This window comes from Phoca vitulina, unplaced genomic scaffold (genome assembly GCF_004348235.1).
Source record: "Phoca vitulina isolate PV1807 unplaced genomic scaffold, GSC_HSeal_1.0 scaffold4, whole genome shotgun sequence".
NCBI lineage: Eukaryota > Metazoa > Chordata > Mammalia > Carnivora > Phocidae > Phoca > Phoca vitulina.
The window spans coordinates 58,390,742-58,414,197 of record NW_022589707.1 but is presented as its reverse complement, the minus strand read 5'-3'; the positions used below and the strand labels follow the sequence as shown (position 1 = coordinate 58,414,197).

Below are 23,456 nucleotides of genomic sequence, written 5' to 3'. Positions count from 1 at the left end.
TTAATATGTACCTTCAGCATAGAAGCACTCAAAAATAAATTTACGTGAAATGAGTGTTCTCCCTGTACTTTAGGTCTCTTCCCATCCCTATGCTTGGGATCTTTGAGAAAGTGACCTAAAAGCCATAGTTTGCCATGAAATGTAATGTCCTTGCTGTAAACTTTGAATCAGAAGATTTTGGAGTGTTCAGAGATAGGAAAAAATGAGGTTTGAATTTTAATTTGGAAAACAAGTGTGAGACAGAGCTAGCAGTCATATAATAGATAACATCAAACATTTAAAAAATAGTAGGTATAGTGAGGGCACAGAGCAAAATCTCCGCTGAAGCACTTACTAAACTTTGGTGAAAACTATGACTTGAGAATCTTCTGAATTATGAGATACCGAAGAACATAGTTCGTTGTTGTTGTTTATGTGTTTTTAGTTATCTCAGACAAATTGTAGGCTTTTGTCCATTAGTAGGAGACTAATGTATGGTAAAGTAATAGTCACAGTTTTTTTGTTGTTTTTGTTTTATTATGTTATGTTAATCACCATCCATTACATCATTAGTTTTTGATGTAGTGTTCCATGATTCATTGTTTGCGTATAACACCCAGTGCTCCATGCAGAACGTGCCCTCTTTAATACCCATCACCAGGCTAACCCATCCCCCACCCCTCTCGCCTCTAGAACCCTCAGTTTGTTTTTCAGAGTCCATCGTCTCTCATGGTTCGTCTCCCCCTCCAATTTCCCCCCCTTCATTTTTCCCTTCCTGCTATCTTTTTTTTTTTTTTAACATATAATGTATTATTTGTTTCAGAGGTACATGTCTGTGATTCAACAGTCTTACACAATTCACAGTGCTCACCATAGCACATACCCTCCCCAATGTCCATCACCCAGCCACCCCATCCCTCCCACCCCCCACCACTCCAGCAACACTCAGTTTGTTTCCTGAGAGTAAGAATTCCTCATATCAGTGAAATCATATGATGCATGTCTTTCTCTGATTGAAATCATGGATGATGCAGAAACCATACAGGTTGTAACAGAAAAGGCTGGATCTAAATATGAAGAGGGGGAGGAGGTAAGAGCAATCCAGTGCCAAAAATTACTATGTCATAGTTACAGATGCCCTAGAAATAGTTGTATGTTGTACTGAATAACAGCCTGAGTCAGCAGTCAGTAATACCCATGTGACGGAAAGAGACAATGCCAGGAAAAATTGTAGTTCTTCTAAGTAACTTCAAACTATGTACTTTCCTAAATGGATATGATTTATTTGTTTTGAATTAAAAGGTAATGTTGAAGGTATGCATTCTTAAAAGATTTCCCATTTAACTGAATGTTTATGAAATAAATAGTTCCAATCACATTGGATAAGATGGCCTCTACTTCATTTAATCCATCTATTTTTCCCACTCTAGGGGATCGACAATATGGAGTATTTTAGGACAACTTGTGTTATATTTTGAACAAATAAAATAAATATTAAATAACAAAGAAATTAATTTATAATAGTATGGGTCAGGAACTGGGGTCAGGATGAGAGAATAAATTTGAAATTTGACCTTAATATTTTGTTTAAATCTCATCACTGCTGTGTATGCTTAAGTTTATAATTGGCTATAAGTAATTGTCAGATTAACATATTCTGTCATGGGAAGGTCTGTTTAGGAAAGTTGGCTACTGGGGCGCCTGGGTGGCTCAGTCGTTAAGCGTCTGCCTTCGGCTCAGGTTGTGATCCCGGGGTCCATCAGGCTCCCTGCTCCGTAGGAAGCCTGCTTTTTCCTCTCCCACGTTCCCTGCTTGTGTTCCCTCTCACGCTCTCTATCAAATAAATAAATAAATAAATAAATAAATAAATAAATAAATAAAGGAAAGTTGGCTATTAACTAAACTTGATGTTTACTGGTTATTTTAAAACATTAAACAGAGTAACTGAAAGTACAGTAGATTCTATTTATCATAGTTGTGTAGCTTTTTGACTTTAGCGAAATCCAGCTTTTAGAATTGACACAGTGATTGATTGTTTTAGCCCCGTGTTGAATAACCTGCTCCAGCAGAATGTTTAACTTCGTATTTCTATATAATAAACAAATTCTAAATTTTAGAACAGATACTAAAGTAAAACTGACATCATTCATTTGGGAAGGAGAAATATTGCAGAATTTAAGAGTGATTTTTTTTTTTTTCAGATAATGTGTTCAGTATAACTTGAATGTGTTATTTGTATCCCCAGTGGTACTTTGAAATATACTGATATGAATTTCTTGTAAGATGCTTTATTTTACTCATACAACTATTTTAGTATTTTAATTTTTTTATAATATCATACATGATATGGTGTGTGTGGTGAAGATATAGGTTGTCTTTTGTTTACCACAAACATACTTATGATAGTATAAGACTATTAAGTATACTACTATAATATAAACTACTAAGCTTCCTAATGCAAAGAAAAGAAAACGTTTCATTATCATCAGGACAAATAAACTTTTCTCATGGTAATTATAAAGACTTTTTGAAAAAACAATGATTATTGTGTTCAGTTGTGGTTTTATAGAAGAAGCCAATATATTCATATATTTTATATGAATGCATTATTAAGAAACAGAGTAGAAATACATAATCTAAAGTTTAAAATGTATACCTTCAAAACCATACTTTTAAGTTATCTTGGAGAAAAAAACTACATGTATCCAACAAATTAAAACAGATGGCTAATAAATTATGACTATTTGGAAATATGTGTTTTACCGCTCATCATTTTTCTTCGCATCCACAAATACCTTCTTGGAGCTCCTTGTCTAATTATCTTCTATGGATTTGTGATGCTAGGATTTTCTTTCTTTTTTTGTTTAAGAGTTCTGTCTTACCCCATTTCCTTGTATAGACATCATTCTTGACACAAGGGCATTTATGAAATGTAGACAGTAACAGGCAGCAAAAAGACCTGCCTGAGATAGGCAGAAACCTGTTCTTTCTTTCTCTTAGAAGCAGCACCAGCATAAGCTTTATTTATGGATTAAGTTTAAAAGAAACCTCTTTAAATTATGACTCAGTAGGTCCAATATATAGAGGGGGAAATCTATGGGTGTTTTTTAAAGCCTCTAGGGTGATTTTGATCATCAGTCAAATTTAGAAACCAGTGACTAAGATTAATTTCTGTAGTATTTGCTAGTATGTTTAATTCCAAGCAGGGAGAAACTGGAAATTTTTTTAAATATAAAAAGTACCTCTGGAGCTGACAGAACTTTTATTTTCTTTAAAAAAATGTTTTTTTTTTCTAAGAACAGCTTTTCCTGTCTTTTTGTTAACGAGAGTCAGTGATGGGTGAGGTAGCTATAGACACCTTTGGGACGGACTCAGAAGATCCCAAAGATACAGTGATGAAATATGATCAGCAGGCTGTAGGGGAGGGTCACGAATGTGGATTTTGAAGTGTCTTCTGTTTGAAACCAATTTTCAGAGTCTTGAATTTGATCCAGTATATAGTATGCTACAAGTGGAAAGATTAAACTGGAGCAGTATAATTAGGGTAAGCCACGGCATCTGCACTTGGATCACAGCAACTGAATTTGAAACCAGCTGCAAACTGGTGACTAATCTCTCTGGCAAGCCCACATGAGAGTGTAGGACAATAAGGCAGCCTCAGCCTCATGAGCACATGTTTCTTCAACTTGCCTCTGAGCAGGTGATGGCGATGATGCAATCTGATTATACTTTTGAATGTATTCTAACCACAGTCAACAGTTGAGTCTCGCAAGGGATTTCACAAAAGACTTCAAACCAACGAAATAATTTTTCACATAGTTTCAACTGTAGAAGGCCATGGAAACCAGTATCTTTTTTTTTTTTTCCACCTTAGTGACTGTAGTTCTTTGTGGTACTTTATAGTCTTAAATTTGAGAGATTTTAATTAGTTTTTACATGTGAAACGAAGATGAGAAAAATAATGTGAAAAGAAGAAAGTACTTGAACTTGGAGTTCTTATTCCAAATTGTTCACAACTACTTATACTGATCAATTAATATAATTAAACTGTTCAGACTGTTGAATTCTTTGCATGCAGGAGATGGTGAGTCGGTGGGCTGGGGAGCGTTTCAGTGAAACACTAATCTTTCCATATTCAGAGATGTCCCTCCTTAGCCGTATAACCTGTCCTGATGAGATGATATTTAACAGTGTCTTGAACATTAAAGGTGTTTAATAAATACTCAGTTTGACTTGGACTTGAGCCTTTATTTTTCATCTTTGAAGAGAATAATAGTTTCTTGCAGTGTACTACTGAGGGACATGGTGAGGATGAATAAAGCCATCTGTTTGAGAATGTATGGGGGAAAAAATGCAATTGGACCTAAAATATAGTCACAAGTATTATTTCAAATGAATAGTTCAGAGGTAGAATGCTTAGAAACTGCTTATTAATATTAAATTTAAATATAAAAATATATAGCTTTGCAATAAAGAACATGAACTCCCTAAGACCATTGAAATAGAACTTGCAATCTATACACCCCTGAGAATAAAGGGAGGAAAGGAAGTGAAAAAACCCTCACCTGGTGGTACTCACATTTTGTGTACATCAGAATCACTTTGGATGCTTGTCAGAAATGCATATGCCTGGGCTTCATCCCCATTAATTCTGATTTTGTAGGTTAGGTGTGAGTCTTGGTACCTATTTTAATCATCTTCCTCTGCATCCCTCCCACACGGTAATTTTGATACAACCAAAATTTGAGAATTGTTGAGCCAGGTTACTATGGTATGATAGTATAAGACTATTAAATATACTACTATAGTATAAACTACTAAGCTTCCTAATGCAAAAACTTTTCATTATCATCAGGACAAATAAACTTTTCTCATGGTAATTATAAAGACTTTTTGAAAAAACAATGATTATTGTGTCCAGTTGTGGTTTTGTAGAAGAAGCCAATATATTAGTTCATATATTTTTATTTAAACTTCTAATATAAAGGGCATTTTACTGATGAACTAAAGCCTTCAGTGAAGTGAATTGAATGCAGGTATGCCGTGTTCTGGTAATCTGAATTTGTAGGAAGCTGGACTTTGGACTACCCGGAGGAATGAGTGGTTAGCGTGTGTTGCAGCTTGACTTGTGTCTCCCATAATAGATGTTAACTGAACGTATTGTGGTAATTATTCTGTAATATACACATATATCAAATCATTATGTCGTATACCTTAAACCAATACAATCTTGTTGGTCAGTTATATCTCAACAAAACTAGGGGAAAAGAGCAAGAAAAAAAAGACTTTCAGGGGTTAAGGGAAAGGTGTGGGGGTACAGATTTTTATATGCCTTATTTTTTTAGGGATTTTTTTTTCCTCCTATCTAGGAGCTGGCTAAATTTCCAATTGATTATGGTGATTTTCCTTAGAGATACAGGTGTTTATTTTTATTTTTATTTTATTTTATTCCATTAGAGTTAACATGTTTATTTTTATTTATTTATTTATTTTTTAAGATTTTATTTATTTGACAGAGAGAGAGACAGTGAGAGAGGGAACACAAGCAGGGGGAGTGGGAGAGGGAGAAGCAGGCTCTCCACCGAGCAGGGAGCCCAATGCAGGGCTCGATCCCAGGACCCTGAGATCATGACCTGAGCCGAAGGTGGACGCTTAACGACTGAGCCACCCAGGCACCCCAACATGTTTATTTTTAAAAGTGAGAATATTGGAATACTTTCTTTAGGTCTTCCTGTGCTAATTAGGATTCATGTGCTTCTAAGCAACATTAATTGAATATTAACTAATGTAAAAAACAAATAAATAAGGGAATTTATTTACAAAAAAAAAAAGACCTACCAACCTCTAGTACCTATGAATATAACCTTATATGGAAATAGAGTCTTTGCAGATGTAATCAGATTCAGATGAGGTCATATTCATTAGAGTGAAACTCCATCTAATGACGGTGTCCTCGTAAGAAGAGGGAAATTTGGAAACAGATACATGTGCGCGCACACACATACACATACACACACACACAAGGCCATGTGGTGATGCAGGCAGAGACTGGAGTGAGGAAGTTACAAGCCAAAGAACACCAGGGATTGCCAGCAACCTGGGCAGTCCTTGGAAGAAGCTAGAAAGAAGCAAAGAAGTGTTCTCCCCTAGAGAGTTCAGAGAGAACATGACCCTGCTGACCCCTGATTTCAGACTTCAGGCTCTGGAACTGTGAGAAAATAAATTTCTATCATTTTAGTCCGCCAAGTTTGTGGTACTTTTTGTGGCAGTCCTAGGAAACTAATAAGGCATGCGAATGTCTCTTATTTGGATTTTGACCAAAACTAGATTAGAAGGAAAACATTGAAGTTTCTTTTCCCACATACTCTGTGTGTCTAGAGGTTCATGTGCTTTGGACCTGGCGTTGTGGGCAAGTTGGAAATCGGTTTGCGATGTCGGGGAGCCAGTTCACTACTGTTCCCCACCGAAAAGCACTCTACTTCAGCATGACCTCGAGCCATGCAGGGGGCTCCTGCCATTACAACCCAGTTTTTCCTTAAAAGAAGCTCATGTATTTGAGTAAGAACTAAATGGTGATTTCAGAGTTTTGTCCCATAAAATACGGAAGAGACTTTGTCATCAGCACGAACTGGTTACCTTTCCTGAACTTTCACTGGAATGAGAACTCCCATCTCAGGGAAGATCTCTGCGAGTCAATGAATCAACTTCTTGTGCTGCCTCCTTCTCTGATCTTTTGTGCCTGCGCGTGAGGATTTTGGCTACCTGTCCTCTCAGTGATTTGATTGAGCTCCCCATCCAAATGTATTCTCTTCCATTGACCCAGTTTGCAACCCTTGGGACCTCCATTCTATTGTAAAATATCATGGTGAAAAGCACCAGCTTGAAGCCAGTCACACTGATACGAGTTCAGAGATGTGTACACATCTAGAGTTGCTGTTTTGAGCAATACCTTGGCCTTCACTCTAGATACCCCTGTCGCTGGCTTTACATACCTTTACATAGAGGTAGAGTACCTCTCCCTAGGGAAATCCTGGCTCTGGAACTTCTCTGGTGGGGGATGACAGGTAAGTAATTTCATTTCACTGAGTGCCATTTTCCTCATTTGTAAAATTGCGATGATAAAGCCTATTTTAGAGGTTGATACATTGATTAAATGAGTGGCCATATCTCCCATTTGGGAAGCACTCGAGGAGTGTTATCTTTGGCTGCTAGAAGAATAATATCAAGATTCCATCTAGTGCCTTTTCACCATTCGTTTGCATATCCATTCATTCAACAGCATTTCTAGTGGGTCTACCGTATGCTAGTTACTTCTCTAGGTATCGGGAATAAGCAATGAATATGATAATGCAGTCTGTGCCCTCCTGGAACTGACAGTCCAGTTGGAGAGACAGACTTTAATTATGTGATCACCTGAATAAGTGTAAAACTACAGCATCAATAAGTGCTGTGAGAGCAGATGACCGTGTGTGGAAGTTTGAGGAAGCCTTTCCTAAGTAACATTTGAGCTGGAATGGAAACGTGTATAAGAGTTAACTGAATGGAGAGAGGAGGGGAGATGGAGGGAACAACAAATCATAATGGCTCTTTGGTGGGAGGGCAAATAGCACTTGGAGGAATTGGAAAAAAGGCCTGTAAGCTGATGTGCAGAGAGCCAGAAGGGAGTGTGGAACTTGACGAGGCGAGGGAGTCAGGCAGACCTTCACACTAGACCTCGTGGGCCCTGCTAATGTCTTTATCAAAAGAGCAGTGGAAACCATGGATGATCACTGAGCTGTGGGTGAGCGTGACATGAACAAATATGGTTTGAAAAGATGCTCCTCCCTTTTTTCCCCTTAATTGAGAAGATTCAGCCCTTTCAGATGGAAGCTGCTCATTCTCACACACTTAGGACTTGGCTTCTGGGATCAGGGTTGTCATTCTGCTGCTGCCACACTGCCATTTCAGTCCATTTCTCATCTACATCATTAATAAGGACGCCATCTTCCAAACTTCATTCCACCTGCCATCTTCTACTCGCTCTAGATTGTGCCCCAGACTTTCCCTGGCCCCTGGACTTGGCTCTCTCCCCTTCCCAGATCCTGTAGTCAGTCTGGGTGACTCTGTTATCCGTGGTGATGCCCCAGCTAACACCCCAACTTCAATCCCTTATTCTCCAAAGACTTTGCCTGCCAATGATTTTTACCTTTTCTACTTTAGCAGTTCTCCGCTATGGCCTTGCTCAACATTATATAATCACTCAGAATGGGCTTCTCCTGGAATCTTAAATCTTAAACCCAGAAATCCTATTCTCTGAAGTCAAATGGCCCCTCTTGCATGCCACCATTTCTGCTTGTGTAATTGACAGTTGTTATTTGCTCAGACTCTCACCACTTCTGGACTTCTTTTCTTATCCAGTCTGGAGCCTGTGGTCAGTCATTGCAATGCTGTGAGATCGGGTCTCTCAATTATTTTGATCCCTGCCAGTTTTCAAGTCTGGATAAACCCAACCTTTTCCTTTATCTGCCCCTCCCCCCAGGCTACAAAGCATTCCCACAGAAAATAATAATTGTGCTATAGGCGCTAGAATGTATGGTCGATTTCTAGTTACCTGAACTGTGAGCACTCTTCTTTGCTCCTTGTTCGTCAGCTGTGTCTTCACAGAGTAGATGTCAACCTTGACTGCCCATTGGAATCACCTGCGGTGTTCTAAAACCTACCAATGGCTTGGTTCCACCCCTAGAGATTCTGATGTAGTAGGCCTGGAGTATATGTCACAGGATTAGACATCCCCAGGTGATTCTAATGTGCAGCCAAGGTTGAGAACCACTGTGCTGACCTGCCCACGGAGGCCGACAGACATGTTAACTTCCTTTTGAGCTTTCCGCTAGCCCTCACGTTAAGCAGATGATTGTGTCTCATCCAACATCTTTCTTTTTCTAGCTTTAGACCTCCTTATTTTTAATTGCATCCATACTTGCCTGGTTCATTCCTTTTTTAGAGGAAAAAAAATATGCCCACATCCTCATGTTTGACCCCTTCAAAGGCACACTGGGTATCCCTTTCTCCTCCCCTCCTGATCTGAGCCAGGTGATCTGAATGGTTAGGCTTCAGAAGCAGGCATGTGATGATCAGCATGCATTTCACCATAGAAACAGAACTTGGGAGCAATCAAATTAGAGTTTATGTAATCATAAGCAGAATATTGAAAAATGGTGATTTTTAAAGCAAATAAAACCTGATGAGATGTAGCGAGAAGTGATACCTGAAAGTGGGTTGGGACTGGAGAGGGCAGCCGTGGGAGCGGGAGTGGGGGCTTTGCAGATCCAATAAAACTGGTGAACTTTGATTTTCAAATCAAACTTTGAAAGTTTTTTTTTTCCTTCTGAGTGGAAGGAGTAAAATAATCCAATAGATGTTTAAAAAACAGAGCTGTGGTAGCAGTATGGGACATGGTCTGTAGAGGAAACAGGTTTGAGACACGGAGGATATTTGGGAGCTATTTGTAATGGTCAAAGTAAGATGAAGTCTGAACTAGCAGCAGTGGAGATGAAAGGGGAAAAATACCTTCTAGAGATATTTTTAGAGGTAAGAATCAAGAGGATTGGGTCATTTTTCATTTTAGAGTATTATGTTAAAGACTTCTGGGTGTTTAATTTGCTCAGGGCAATTAAATAACCCAAAAGACTTTTTGCTAAATTGCCTATTTATTTCAAAGTTACCTGTCTTAGTCCACTTGGGTGCTATACGAAAATTACCATAAACTGTGTGGCTTATAAACAACAAATTTATTTCTTATAGTTTTGGAGATTGGAAGTCCATGATTGATGCACTGGTAAATTTGGTGTCTGGTGAGGGACCACTTCCTAGTTCATAGGTGGTTGTCTTTTAGCCATGTCCTCACATGGTGGAAGCGGTACAGGACCTCTCTGGGGTCTCTTTCATAAAGGCACTAATCCCATTCATAAAACTCCACTCTCATGACCCAATCGCCTCCCAAACGCCTCACCTCCAAAACCATCACCTTGGGGGTTAGGGTTTTAACATACGAATTTGGTGGGGGTTGGGGAGGACACAAACATTTATTCTGTAGCACTGCCCAAAAAAAAGAGACTTCTTAGAAAAAAAATTTTGAAATAATTTGTCTCTTTTTTGGAATGTAATTTTATTTTATTTTTTAAAGATTTTATTTATTAGAGAGAGGGAGAGCATGGGGGGGAGGGGCAGAGGGAGAGAGCAGGGAGCCGGACCTGGGACTCCATCCCAGGACTCTGAGATCATGATCAAGAGTTGGATGCTTAACCGACCGAGCCCCCAGGTGCCCCAGTTCTTGTCCCTTTTAAGAAAACATTTATTGGCATTAGTGAACTGATATGTCTGACTTTTGGTAAACGTAAAAAAGTTGAGTCTCCTGTGAAGTTCCAGTTGAGTATTTTTTTCTGAAATTTACTTATCATCCTTAACTGCTATAATCAGTAAATTCAGTGAGGAGAAAGAAGTAGGCAGAATAGTAAAGTGAAAAAATTATTATTTTTTCAGATCTTCTGTGTTCTAGACCTTCTGTTTCCAACACTTCCATGAATATACATCTGGGTATTAGCTTCCTTTTTGTTAATTGCCAGTGTCCTCGTTATCTTTTGCTGTGTAACAAACTACCCAGATTTAGTGGCATCAGATGACAATTTGTGATCATCTCTCATAGTTCTGTGGGTTGACTGGGCATAGCTGGACTGTTCTTGGTTGGGCTCTTTCGTGTGGTTGTAATCAGGTATTGGCTGGGGTCTCTGTCATTACCAAGCTGGACTGCGCTTGATGTCCAGAGTGGCTTATTCACATAACCATCAGTAGATGCTAGGTCAAGTTAAGGCTGTGAAAAAGATTATCTATACATAGCCTCTCCATATCACTTGGGTTCTCATAGAATGGTGGCTGGCTTCTAAGAATCAGTGGTCAGAGACACAGGAAGTAGAAGCTACCAAGCCAGCTAAGACCTGGAACCAGTACTGCATCACTTCCACCATGTTCTGTTGGTCAAGGAGCCTCAGGGTGTTCCCAGATTCGGAGCATAGAGAAATAAATACTAGCTCTTGTTGGGGAAATGTTGCTAAGGAACACATGTGATGGGAGATGTTTTGGCCAACTCTGGAAAATAAAATGTGTCCCAGTCAGTGATTATAGATAAGGTAGAGAAAAAGGTAATTACAGAAGGTACTGTGAATATTCTAATCACATTTAAAAAAACTTAATAAGTTTTTAAAGTTATTAAAATATTAAGTTATTAAAAACTTAATAAACTTCTTATTTTGGAATAATTTTAGGTGTACAGAAAAGTCGCAAAGATATCACAGAGCATTTTAGAAATATTTTTCATCTACATCTTACACAGCCATGGTAGATTTGTCAGAACTAAGAAATTAACATTAGTACAATAGTATTAACAAAACCACAGACTTTATCTGGGTTTTACCAGTTTCTCTATAAATGTCTTTTTTGTTGTTCTGGGATCAAATCCAGGATACTGCCTTGCATCTAACCACGTTCTCTTTTAACATGTTAACCAGTCTCTCTCATACTGATTTTTCTCTTTCACAACCCATTAGGAAATGGCTTATTTACAAATATGTATCTTTATAAATAGTAGAATTTTAAAAATGTGGTTTAAGTCAGTTGGAGAATCAGTGATCTCTAAAATATATGTTAGCCTTTTTTGGATGCTGTAAAACATTTTCTAATGAGTTGCTATTAGTCTTCCAACATGGGAAAAATAGTAAAATTTCTAATAGAAATATATAACATCATAGCCATTTTGGGTATTTTTAAAAATTTCCATGTTAACTTTAAACCTTGATCTTTGTTGTATTTGTGACAGAAAAAAAAAATTAAAAATGACTTAAATCAGTGTGAATAAGACTTTAACATTGCAGTTTAAATTTATAGACTTCAACATAGCCACCATTTTTTGGTGATCCAACAACATTCAGTCCGATTTTCCACCTCATTGAAAACATTCTCCAGCTGCTGCCCAGTGATTTCATAAATTGCATTCATGATCCTGGCTTGAAGTTCCTTTAAAGAATGTGGTCTGGATGAATACACAGCAGTTTTAACACAGTCCCATAAAATATAGTTCAGTGGGATAGGTCAAGTTTAAAGTTGCACAAGGATTTCATAAACACCCTGAGTAGATGTGCACTAAAACTTTGAATGTGTTACATGGAAAAACCTTATAAAGGATGGCAGTGTTCCAAACGTAGATTGAGTTGGTCATCTATGAAACAATTCCTACTACTGATGGATCTTAATAGTGCCACCTGCTAGTTCTTTCATAGTAAATTGTGTGAAATGACACATTCTGTAAACTGATGAACTACTTATTTATTTAATAAATCCATCAGTGAAAGAAACCTCTGTCCTAAGAAATGGAGCTATTTATTAGACCCAAAAGGTCTTAAGCCAGAAATGTCAGGCATTTTTGTGGACCAAGAGTGTTGCCCTCTGGCATTGTTTTTTTGGTTTTTTGGTTTTTTTTTAACTGCAGCAAGTAACACACCATACCCAGTTGGTATATTTGTCCTTTATCTGGCAGGAAACTCCAGAATCTCTGGGTAGTTGGGTGAATGCCAAGTTAAACCCCAGAAAGACATCAGTGGTCTTGGCGTATAGTTCTGAAGATACTCCTAGGCTATAAGTGCGCACTGAAGGCTGACATTTTTCGGTGTTTCACTGGTACATTTCCTTTGTTGATTATATTTATTGGTTTAGAGGGAATATCTTTTACCCAGCCGTGACATTGTTATCCTAGAGAACAAAGCAAACCAATATAAATTTCATATTCCTAAATTAGAATTGTGGTCCTCTCGTTAGAATAGACATTGCTCATGTTTTGAAATTAATATGATTATATGAAATGGATGGTACACAGAAAACATAGCAATTGGTGGTAATTATGTCTACAAAGGCTGGTATGTTGGCCGGACGTTGTACAAAATTACTACAGGGCAGTGTTTACTACTGGCCAGTCATGTCAGTTGAAGTTAGGTATTCTGCTAAAATACCTTATTAATTTTCAACTTGTCACTGAACCTTTCTTTAAATGTTTATGAAAACATGTGAATTGTTCATACTTACCTATTTTATGTGCTTAACATACTCTATTTGTATTAGTAGTGTGGAACTCTCTTGAATCCAGCTACCACACACCAAGACAGATTTTGCACTTACTGATAAAATTATGTTTCTGTCATACATGGTACAAATATCTCTCTTTAGAGAAGAAAATATGAGTGCAATTTCTGGCTGTTTTAGATAATTCTGAACTTGTAATTTCCTTGCATCTTCAAAGGATTGTGATTACCTTTGTCTTTTCTTTTTTGATTATAGTCAAGAATTAGCAGTGTATGCTTTAATTATATAGTTTTGTTCTTCCCCACCTTATAAAAAAAAGCTTTTGATCCACATTATTATGATTAACGTTATTATAAAGTTAGTGTAGAATTATAGGCGTAATTAGAGCATTCCTTTTGAGATATTGTCCTTAGTTCTGTAATCCTGGGAAGATTGCCGTTCACTCATGGAGTCTCAGCAGTTAGTCTACTACAGTGTGAATTGGGAATGCTAGGTGAAATTAAGCCATTAGATTTATCCTAGTGTGAATGTGAATCTCCCGTCAGTTGCCAGAAATTCTCTGGTTCCTGGACTGGTGATGCAGGTAACTTTTACTTATTAAGATTTTTCATTTTAACTAAGGCCTTTAGATTTGAACCGTTAAGTTCATGAATGTAGGAAGCTTATGCTTTTGAAATTATCTTCTCTGTTTAATTAAGCTATATTTTGGTGCTTTTACTTTTCAGAGGTAAACCTTTCTTCTTATTTGGCTTTCGCTTAAGTAAAATAGAAAGATTTGTTATTCTTTATTATATGGAGAAGTATGGAATCATTACCATACATTTGAAGTTTTGTCATAAATACTTAAGATCATGAGGAATATGGTTAAAAGGAAACCATTCACCACACCATACTTGAGAGTAAATGCCTAGCCTAAAAAGCTTTTGTGATCTTTCATTTTCCATTCATCCGCTCGGAATGAAATAGTTACCTATCATTTCCATTAATTTGCATTATCACCTTATGATACATCTTTTTGTTTTTGAAGCAAAGTGGTATGCCAGATAATTTTATTTTTTCATTCAAAAAGCATTTTTAATCCCAAATGCATTAATTAAAAATGCTTTGCAATCTCCCACAATGCTCAGGAAATATCTAAGACCTAAGACTCTGATATTAAAAAGCATTTTCATTCAATTGGAATTGTATTACATAGTATATATAAGATTATAAAGTGTTTTATTTATACTCCTAAAAGTGTACTTACTGATCTGTTGTGAACAGGGTGGTGGTATTTTAGTGGCTTCAGCCATGGAACACTTGGGTTTCATAAAACCAGTGGTGTAAAAAAATTTTCAGGAACACATCATATAAATTACTGTTTAATAGACAGTGATTTGTGAAGAGTGATTATGCCTTAAATGAATATTGTTGCAAGGTCAAAGAGAAAAGTTGACATTGGGTGATTGATAGCATAACACTCTTGAGGGCACAGATATTATAGCTAGAGATAACCCATTGTGATATCAGGTTTGAAGGAAAAATAGTGTAATTTAAAGGTTATTTTTTTAAGGTACAATGAGGTGTGTGGGTATACACACACATGCATGTGCACATACTGAAGGCTTCTGCAAACTTTTCATCCAAGTCCACTTTTAGTTTGTTATACACATTTCTTGGAAAACCACTGGCTAAGATGCCACATCTTCATATTCAGAATTAATTCCTATAAAGGCGGTTTTGATTATCTTGATCCTGAAGTTTTACTCTTAACTTCCCCAAAGCCTGCTTCCTTCAGTTTGGAAGGACCTGGGAACACCCATGAATTCCCTCCCATACAGTTTGCCATAGTAGTTGTGTTCCTGAAATTTTGTGCCACCGTCAGGAATGGATCTCTCATTGTGTGTCCATGATTAGAGAATTCCTTTCTCCGATAAAATCTTTCTATCTCCTGGCAAAGGAGAAGTGGTGGTATTTATTACAAAGAGCTTTGCCATTTGGTGAGAGAGAGAGGGTTATCTTTTGAATATTCTAGTAAAATATGCCAGCTGGATTTTTGTGCTGTCCTTCCCAATGACTTCACTGCATTCTTTTGGGCTTTCCAGATTGCAATTGAGGTTTTCAGTGCTATTAATTCAGGCTGCACTTAAGTCACTGATATAAATTAGTCCTTTCTCTCCTCGGTTCCCAGTGTGAATATTACACATTCTTACTTGAGAAGCGTGGTCTTTGGAGATGTCTGCTGGTCAGATCGTCCTCCTGAGAATGATCCCTTTTGATTTTTGTAGTTCAGTTTTGAGATCTCTACATGTCTTCTTCCCACATCCCAGCTCTTGGGCTAAGTGGTTGGCTTTAGGTCACAGGTCCATTTTTCCACTTTCCAGTTTGATGAAGGTGGATTTCTGTGCCTCCTCACCTGCTGAGTTTCTACTTCTGTCTTTTTATCTGGAAGAGTTCTGTTTATTTAGATCGTATCTGTTCACTCAGTACTTTCAGATTTAGTTGTCTTTATTCATTTTAGTCCAGTGTGCTCTTCAAATTATCTTATCGATGCCGACCTTCTGATGTGCATGATAGCCCCTATTTACTTGTTTTTGTTTCAGAGAACCTATTTTTCTTCATCTAATCAAGTTCCCATAAATGTTTCTTCCAAACATCTTATTCTTTTCTTTAAGAAAGAGTTCTCTCTCTTTGAATCCTGAGATTGTTTCTTAATGTCTTCATATAGAGTGACAGACTTGGTCCTCAGTGTGTTGAGGTGAGGGTCACTGTGTCTCTCTGAGCTTTGCCGCAGTTCAGAAGGCCGGTGTCATCCCCTACCGATGCCTCCAGCATGCCTGGAGCCTGGCTTCTGGTGGCCACCTAAAGAGATGGTCACTTCCCCTCTCCTCGCCTTAGGAAATGAACCAAAAACAACGGGGGTGGCCAGAGGTCATCAGACGTCCGGTTTCCCCACAGACCGCGCTGCTTCTCCTGGCGTGATAGCTGCCTTGTTCGACGAGGGTGGTCCTTTTCTTGGCTTGGTCTGCACCCCTGACAGCCAGGTTGTACAACTACATTTTGAGAGTCCTGACGTCTTCTGGAGAAAAAGGAGTTAAGCTTCCAAAAATGTATAAATTTTATATGTTAATTTAGGGGAAACCATTATTGTCTAGTGAATCAGACATCTGGATCTGAATCTCAGCTCTGTGACTTCCCAGCTGGGACTTTGGTGAGTTAATTAACCTCTCTGGGCTTCAGTTTTCCTCAGCTCTGAAAGGAAGATGATGACATGGTCTCAGTAGGGCTGCCATGATGTTTATATCTGAGAATTTATGTAAAATATGCAGCCAGCCCTGGGCCCAGGATGGGTGCTCCCTCAACAGCAATTTCTGCTGAGGTTTCTGCCCATGCTCACCACCAGTTCTTAAATTTGCCTTTTGTTTTGTCCGTGACTTAATCTCTGGAGCAAATAATCTTAGTCATGTTGGAGGATCAAAAGCCTGGAGAAAAACTACCACCATGGTATAAGTGAAAGACAAAACCAGTAGGAAATACTCAGTATTATTTGATTTATTTAACCTGTGACAATTTCCTTTTTTTTTTTTGATGACACACCAGTGGTTGTACTATTATTTTAATGTGTGCACTGAGATTTATACAGTTTTAGTTACCCTTATATTTTCATCTAACAGAAGATGATTGTTTTTGCTTTGTTTATCTGCAAGTTTTTGCTAAATTGGTCTCCTTGAAGCTTGGCATATTATCTTTTTATGTGTAGTAATATGAGGAAGAGTGTGGAATGTGGTCAGGTCGCATAATTTTAGAGTAGCCAAATTTTATGATAAAATGCAGAAGCACCATAATATAAGGTTGGTATATTCGCTTCTTTTGGGTTTTTTGTGGTTTTTTTTTTTTTAGATCTTCAAATTTATTCAGTTTTGGTTTTTTAACAGATTTGGTGACACACGTGCTCTCTCAAAATAAAAAATAAAAAGAAATAAAAAGAAAAGGAAAATATTCAGGATTAGTTCAAAAGAAGCGAATAGCTTGCTATTTTTAGAGAGAGAGAGAGCATGTGCGTGCATGTGTGTGCAGGTACAGAGGGGCAGAGGGAGAGGGAGAGAATCTCTCGATCTCATGACCCTGAGGTCATGACCTGAGCTGAAATGAAGAGTCGGATGCTTAACTGACTGAGCCACCCAGGCTCCCCTTTCTTTTTCTTGAAATCTGTTTCCTTGGTTTTGCCCCTCATCTCTTCTGCGTGGTCTCAATAAGCATCTATAGATTTGACTTACAGAACTTATCTTGAGGTTTAATTTAGGTTTTCTTTACTGAGTGGTGCTTCATGCTTGGTGGGAGGCTAAATCCCCTGAATACTTCTCATGGTTAATTGGACCAAATCATTTCCTGCATATTATCTGTGGTGAATTATAGTAAAAGATCCCAGTGAGACACAGTCCACCCTAGTGGCCAGGGGCTTGGCCTCTGAAGCTCAAAGCTCATTAGACCGGAGTTCAGATCTGGTGTATATAACATTAATTAGCTGTTGGTCTTTGGGCAGGTCACTTACTATATGCCTCAGGTTCCCCATCTGTAAAATGGAATAATAATGCTTAATTTATCAGATTGTTGTAAAGGTTAAATGAGATGGTACTTATCAGAGGCTTAGCCCAGCACATGTATACACTAAGTCTTCAATAAACATTAGCCATTATTATGTAATGGAAGAACAGTGTTATTAAGACATTGTCTTACTAATCACCTTAAACCAAGCAACAACATAACCCAGTTTTTCATGTTATCAATTGCAAAAATGTATTCTAAAGCCAAGCTAATAGAAAAAAGTCATTTTCATATATATAGGATAATTATTCTGAATTAATAAGAGGGTCTGTAGACTATTAAGAGTCTCATGCTCTACCGACTGAGCTAGCCGGGCAGTTGGGGGGTCTGTAGACTATTAAACAGTAGGTAGCTATTGAAAGAATTAATCCATTTTCTTAAAGATGTTCAACATATGACCAAGGCCTAGAGTAGGCATTGGAAGGATGTAGTATACTTCATGAAATTTTTCCAGTATGGGATCTGACTCACTGAACTTGAAAATGAAACAAACAAAACAGAAGCTTGTTCTCCCTGTGCCCATGGTGCCAAAAAATAAATCACTGCTAATACAGCAAGTGATGTATTAGCACTGCTAATACAGCAAGTCATAAAATTTAAATCATCTCTATTTGAGTTGGATAGCTCAGGGTAGTATTTGACGCTAACCACTGGCTCAAGCAGGATCTGGTGATATTTAATGGACTATTGTTCAAGGTCAATTGACACTAGGTTGTTGCCTCAGTATTAAAGTATTGCAAAATGATATGGATGTAAAGAAAACTCATTAAGCAATGGCTATAAATGAACTTTATTTGTTCTTCTAACCAGATGTATTATGGTTTATGCTTGTGTTTATGCTTCATGCTGTGCATTAAGAAAATTTTCTTGCTTTAGCTTTACCAATAATTTGCTCTTTTTCTGAGCTCTTGGGGCTGCGGCTACCTAGCAACAACACATGTAGGCATTTCTTTATGTGCTTCTCCTGCTTTCGTATTTTCTATCGGCCAGAACCCCTAGCCTGCATCCTCTCTGGAAGGCTGCTGACGCTCAAAAGGGGCACTATCTTTACCCGGGACAGTAAAGTGCCAGTGTTCTTTGTTGTTTTGTTGTTGTTGTTGCGTTTCTTTTACATCTGCCACGTTCAGTTGCCTTGACATGGCTGCATTTGGAATTAGCTGGTAGCTTGAGAATGTGGAGCTGTTGGCTTCAGGGTCAGTGTTCCCAGGTGAGAGAGAGTTCCCAGGTGAGACAGAGAATGGGCAAGGGAAAGAAAAAGGAGGGCTAGGGAATGAAATCCTGTTGTTTGGATTCCTAGAGGAGCTGGCAGAAATTTTAGGAGAAAGGGTAAGAAACTACTTTTACTTTTCAGCACCACTATTGGGGTATAAGATCTGAAGTTATATGAGTTATAAACTTTTAAAGTATTTCAGGTGTTGCTTAATTATTACATAAGTACACCCTAAGTGGCTTAGGTTATACACTTTTAAACTAGGAAATTAGCATAGTTTGCTGAAATATCAGACTTTTCATTGGACAGACCGCAGATGAGGCCATATACATACTTAGTTATGACCTGCAATAGCAGGCATTGGAGGTCTGACCATGCGGTTAGTCTCTGCCTCACTCTCATCATTTTGCTGGGCCTCTGTGAAATGCACCCTGTATTGCCGGTCAGTTGCTGTAACTTCAGGGGAGATTTGGCATTTTCCCCCATTCCTAACACCTGCCCTTTTCACGTCGTGCTCAACAAAATAAAACAGTCCTTTGTAGCAGGCACGATAACTCCACCAGTGTTTCTTTGAAGTGATTATTTACTCTTGTGCAGTATGGTTTAACTTCAGTACTTGTGCTGTCTAAAAACGGTCAGAAATACTTGCAAAACTTAGGTTCTTCAAGGCCCATTTTTTTCTCAAGGAAGCTGACGGGTGTTTCTAATGACACTGCAAGTTGAGCAAAAAGCTTTAGAAACGCTGGATATTTATATCAGGGTCAAAAGCAGTTAGTATTTCTTGATATATATGTGTAAAAAATGGAACCTGAGTTTATACGACTCAAGGTATTTCATGATCATCTGCAAAATTAGAGGATTTTCAAATGGCCACTTGGGGATGATGATAAATTAATGAAGAGTAGAAGAACTGACCCAGCTTGCCAATTGATTGGTTAGAGAAACTTATAAAGTTGTTCAGCTTCTATGTATTTGTCTGTACAAAGGGGAAGCACAGGAAGGTTAGCCAGGACTTGGCTGAAGAGAAATCTGAGTAAGCTTTGCAGTTCCTGTGTCAATGGGGAAAATAGGAACGCAGCTTAAATAAGTTAAGACTGTTAAGCATCTAATTACTATGTGGTGAGCACCTTTGTTTCCCATAATAGGAGCATAATTGTTAAAAGTTCCTGAAATCCTGGAATTACCACCACTTTCAAGGCGTGAGTCAAATTTGAAATTCGGAACAGCAGGCTAAAACTTTCAATTGAAAACTGGTCAGTCGCAAATTTTAAAATGAAGCAAAAGAATTCCATCATTTGGTCGAAACCTACATATATATATATATTTTTTTCATCCACCTCAAAGAATGTTTTGTGAGAATCCGTGACTACCCTTTGTGTCACCTGTCGCCTAAAAGTATCACCTAAATCCTCCTGTAAACTATTGTACATTTAGCTTTCCACCACTTCTTATAAGATTGATGTTTTCTACCCACAGCTTAAAATAATACTTGGTTCATCCTCAGTTGTTTCAAATTTTAAGTTGGTATTGCCTTTGCTGTAGAAATCTGAAATTCTAGAATTTTGAAACTTGGAGAACAAGTTCAAGTAGGACATACCTTTCATAACTGTTCATAACACTATCTGCTCTTATAATTTGCCTTTGGCATTACCCTTTCCATCCTGAAGATTCATAGCCCTTTTTATAGTTTATTACCTATAGCAATCAATAGATTCCGTAACCATTTTCATTTCTTTGGACTCTATCCAGTGCCCATTTATGTCTTGACATGTAGCTATGAGAATTAAAGACAGTTTGAGAGCAGAAATAAGTTTTAAGTCTTCCTCAGCCAGTACTGAAATCAGGAATTCACTGTTTCTCTGAGTCCTTGTTAAACCCTGACTTTTAGGCATGACTTTTTTTTTCCTGCACTCCATTCATTTGATGGAAACATTAATTAAGTTAATAGCATGGCAGCGTCTCCCACTGCCACTGTGAGTCCCTGAGCAGTAGTGCACATTACATTAACTTCTTCAGGTTATAAAGCCCCCATTTTGCACGGTGAAGCAGTAATTTCAGGGAATAGTGCTTAATGAAGTTTCCCCAGGTGTTTAACTTATTACGAGAACTTTGAATTCCTCTAAGTGCAAGGAAAAAATAAAGAAGCAGTTTTTTTAAACAAGAATTTTAATACAGTGAATTAAAACAATTAGAATGATAGTTGAGGTTCTCTACGCTTATTAAGCCAAGGTTAAATTGAATAAACCTGACACCATTGGCTTGCTGAAAAGCAATTGTGAACTTTTCCATTAACTACAATTAATATGATAAGGACGGAGCAAAACCTGCATTTCTTCTTCCTCTAAAAATGGGACTATTAAGTATAAGGCTTTAAATCAACTTACTAAAAATTCAATACATTTGTAAAATGACAAAATAAAGTCATTTTTCTCCTCCTAAATAAAATATTTTAGTTTTTTGTTGTAGTAAAACTAATCGGTTTATAATTAGAGTTTTATTGAAGAAATTTTTCTTACTGACTGCCTCTTAAAACTTACCATAGTGGGCTCCTGGGTGGCTCAGTTGGTTAAGCGACTGCCTTCAGCTCAGGTCATGATCCTGGAGTCCCGGGATTGAGTCCCGCATCGGGCTCCCTGCTCAGCAGGGAGTCTGCTTCTCCCTCTGACCCTCCCCCCTCTCATGTGCTCTCTTTCTCATTCTCTCTCTCTCAAATAAATAAATAAAATCTTAAAAAAAAAAAAAACTTACCATAGTGATAAAATTGTTGTTGAATTCAGTTACTGAGTCACCTCCATTGCACAGTACCTGGTACATAATAGGTGCTCAGTAAACGTTTGTTGACATGTTGAAGATTTACATGGAATGGCCTCTTTCTGTGTAACATTTACTTTTTTTTAAGATTGATTTATTTGAGAGAGAGTGTGTGTGTGTGCACGAGCAGGAGAGGGAGAGGGAAAGAGAATCCCAAGCAGACTCTGCACTGAGCACAGAGACTGACACAGGGCTCAATCCAAGTACCCTGAGATCACGACCTGAGCCGAAGCTAAGAGTTGGACGCTTAACTGAACTACACCATCCAGGTGCCCCTAACATTTCCTTTTTATAAAAATCAACAGTTTTTTACTACATTGTAATTATTATCTAGGTTCTACTTCTATTTAATTATCTTTCTAAAATTTTTTTATTAGATTTAATTTAAATGTAAACATTTGTACTAGGAAAACGTACTAAAATATACTCATGTTTGAACTCTTTCCCCTTTTTAAGTTATTGAAATATAGTTGACGTACAATGTTATATTAGTTTCAGATGTACAACAGTGATTTGGCAATTCTGTGGATTACTCAGTGCTCACCGCAATAACTGTAGTCACCATCTGTCATGGTACAACATTATTACAATGTTATTGACTATATTCCCTGTGCTGTACTTTTCATCTCCATGGTTTATTTATTTTATAACTGGAAATTTATACCTCTTAATCCCCCACACCTATTTCACCCATCCTCCCTGCTCACCACCCCTCTGGTAACCACCAGTTCTCTCTTTTAAGCATCTGTTTTGTTTGTTCGTTTTGTTTTTTAGATTCCACGAATAAGTGAAATCCTATGGCATTGGTCTTTCTTTGTCTGACTTATTTCACTTAGCATAATACCACCTGGGCCCATCCATGTTGTTACAAATGGCAAGATTTCATTCTTTTTTATGGCTGAGTAATATTCCATGGTGTATATATACCACATCTTCTTTATCCATTCATCTTATCGATGGACACTTGGCTTGCTTCCATATCTTGGCTATTGTGAATGCTTTCCCTTTTAAACATATGTTTTTATATCTGGAAAGATAAAAAGGAAATTGTTACAATGGTTGCTTTCAGGGCCTGAGAGTGGGGTATTGGTGGAGAAGGGGACTCGTCACCAATTAATTTGGCAGCTATTTTTTTTTTTAAGATTTTATTTATTTGACAGAGAGAGAGAGACTGTGAGAGTGGGAACACAAGCAGGGGGAGTGGGAGAGGGAGAAGCAGGCTTCTCACAGAGCAGAGAGCCTGATGTGGGGCTTGATCCCAGGACCCTGAGATCATGACCTGAGGCAGACGCTTAACGACTGAGCCACCCAGGAGCCCCTCGGCAGATATTTATAAAGCACCCATTAGATGCCGGACGCTATGCAAAGTGTTGGCTATGTTGGGGGGACCAAGACATAGTCCCTGTGTTTATGAATTTTAGAACCTAGTAGAAGAACCAGGCATTCACATACACACATATATATACACACACATATATATTTATTTACTTACAAACAGTAATGAGAGATATGAAAGAAAGAAAAGGATGCTATGAGACAGAATTTGCAAGAGGAAACTCATTTAAGTGTGTGGGGGGGGTGTTGTTTAGGGAGGCCTCTTCAGAGAAATGATATTTGAGTTGAACTGGAAGAATGAATCAGAATGAGCTAGGCAAGAGGTAAAAGAAAGAATTCCAGGTAGAGGGACCAGCATGTGCAAAAGCCCAGAGGCAGTGAGGATTTTGGCTTCCTGGAAGAACTGAATGAAAGAAGATGAGTAACACTGAAG

The 23,456-nt window shown here is 37.9% G+C and overlaps 1 protein-coding gene and 1 pseudogene across 5 annotated transcripts in view; one reads left to right on the top strand and one right to left on the bottom strand.

Annotated features, from left to right (window-relative positions):
* Positions 1-23,456, top strand: part of UMAD1 (UBAP1-MVB12-associated (UMA) domain containing 1) — a 211,803-nt gene that overhangs the window by 64,737 nt on the left and 123,610 nt on the right. The window lies entirely within an intron of this gene.
* Positions 10,278-17,137, bottom strand: LOC116631009 (annotated as a pseudogene).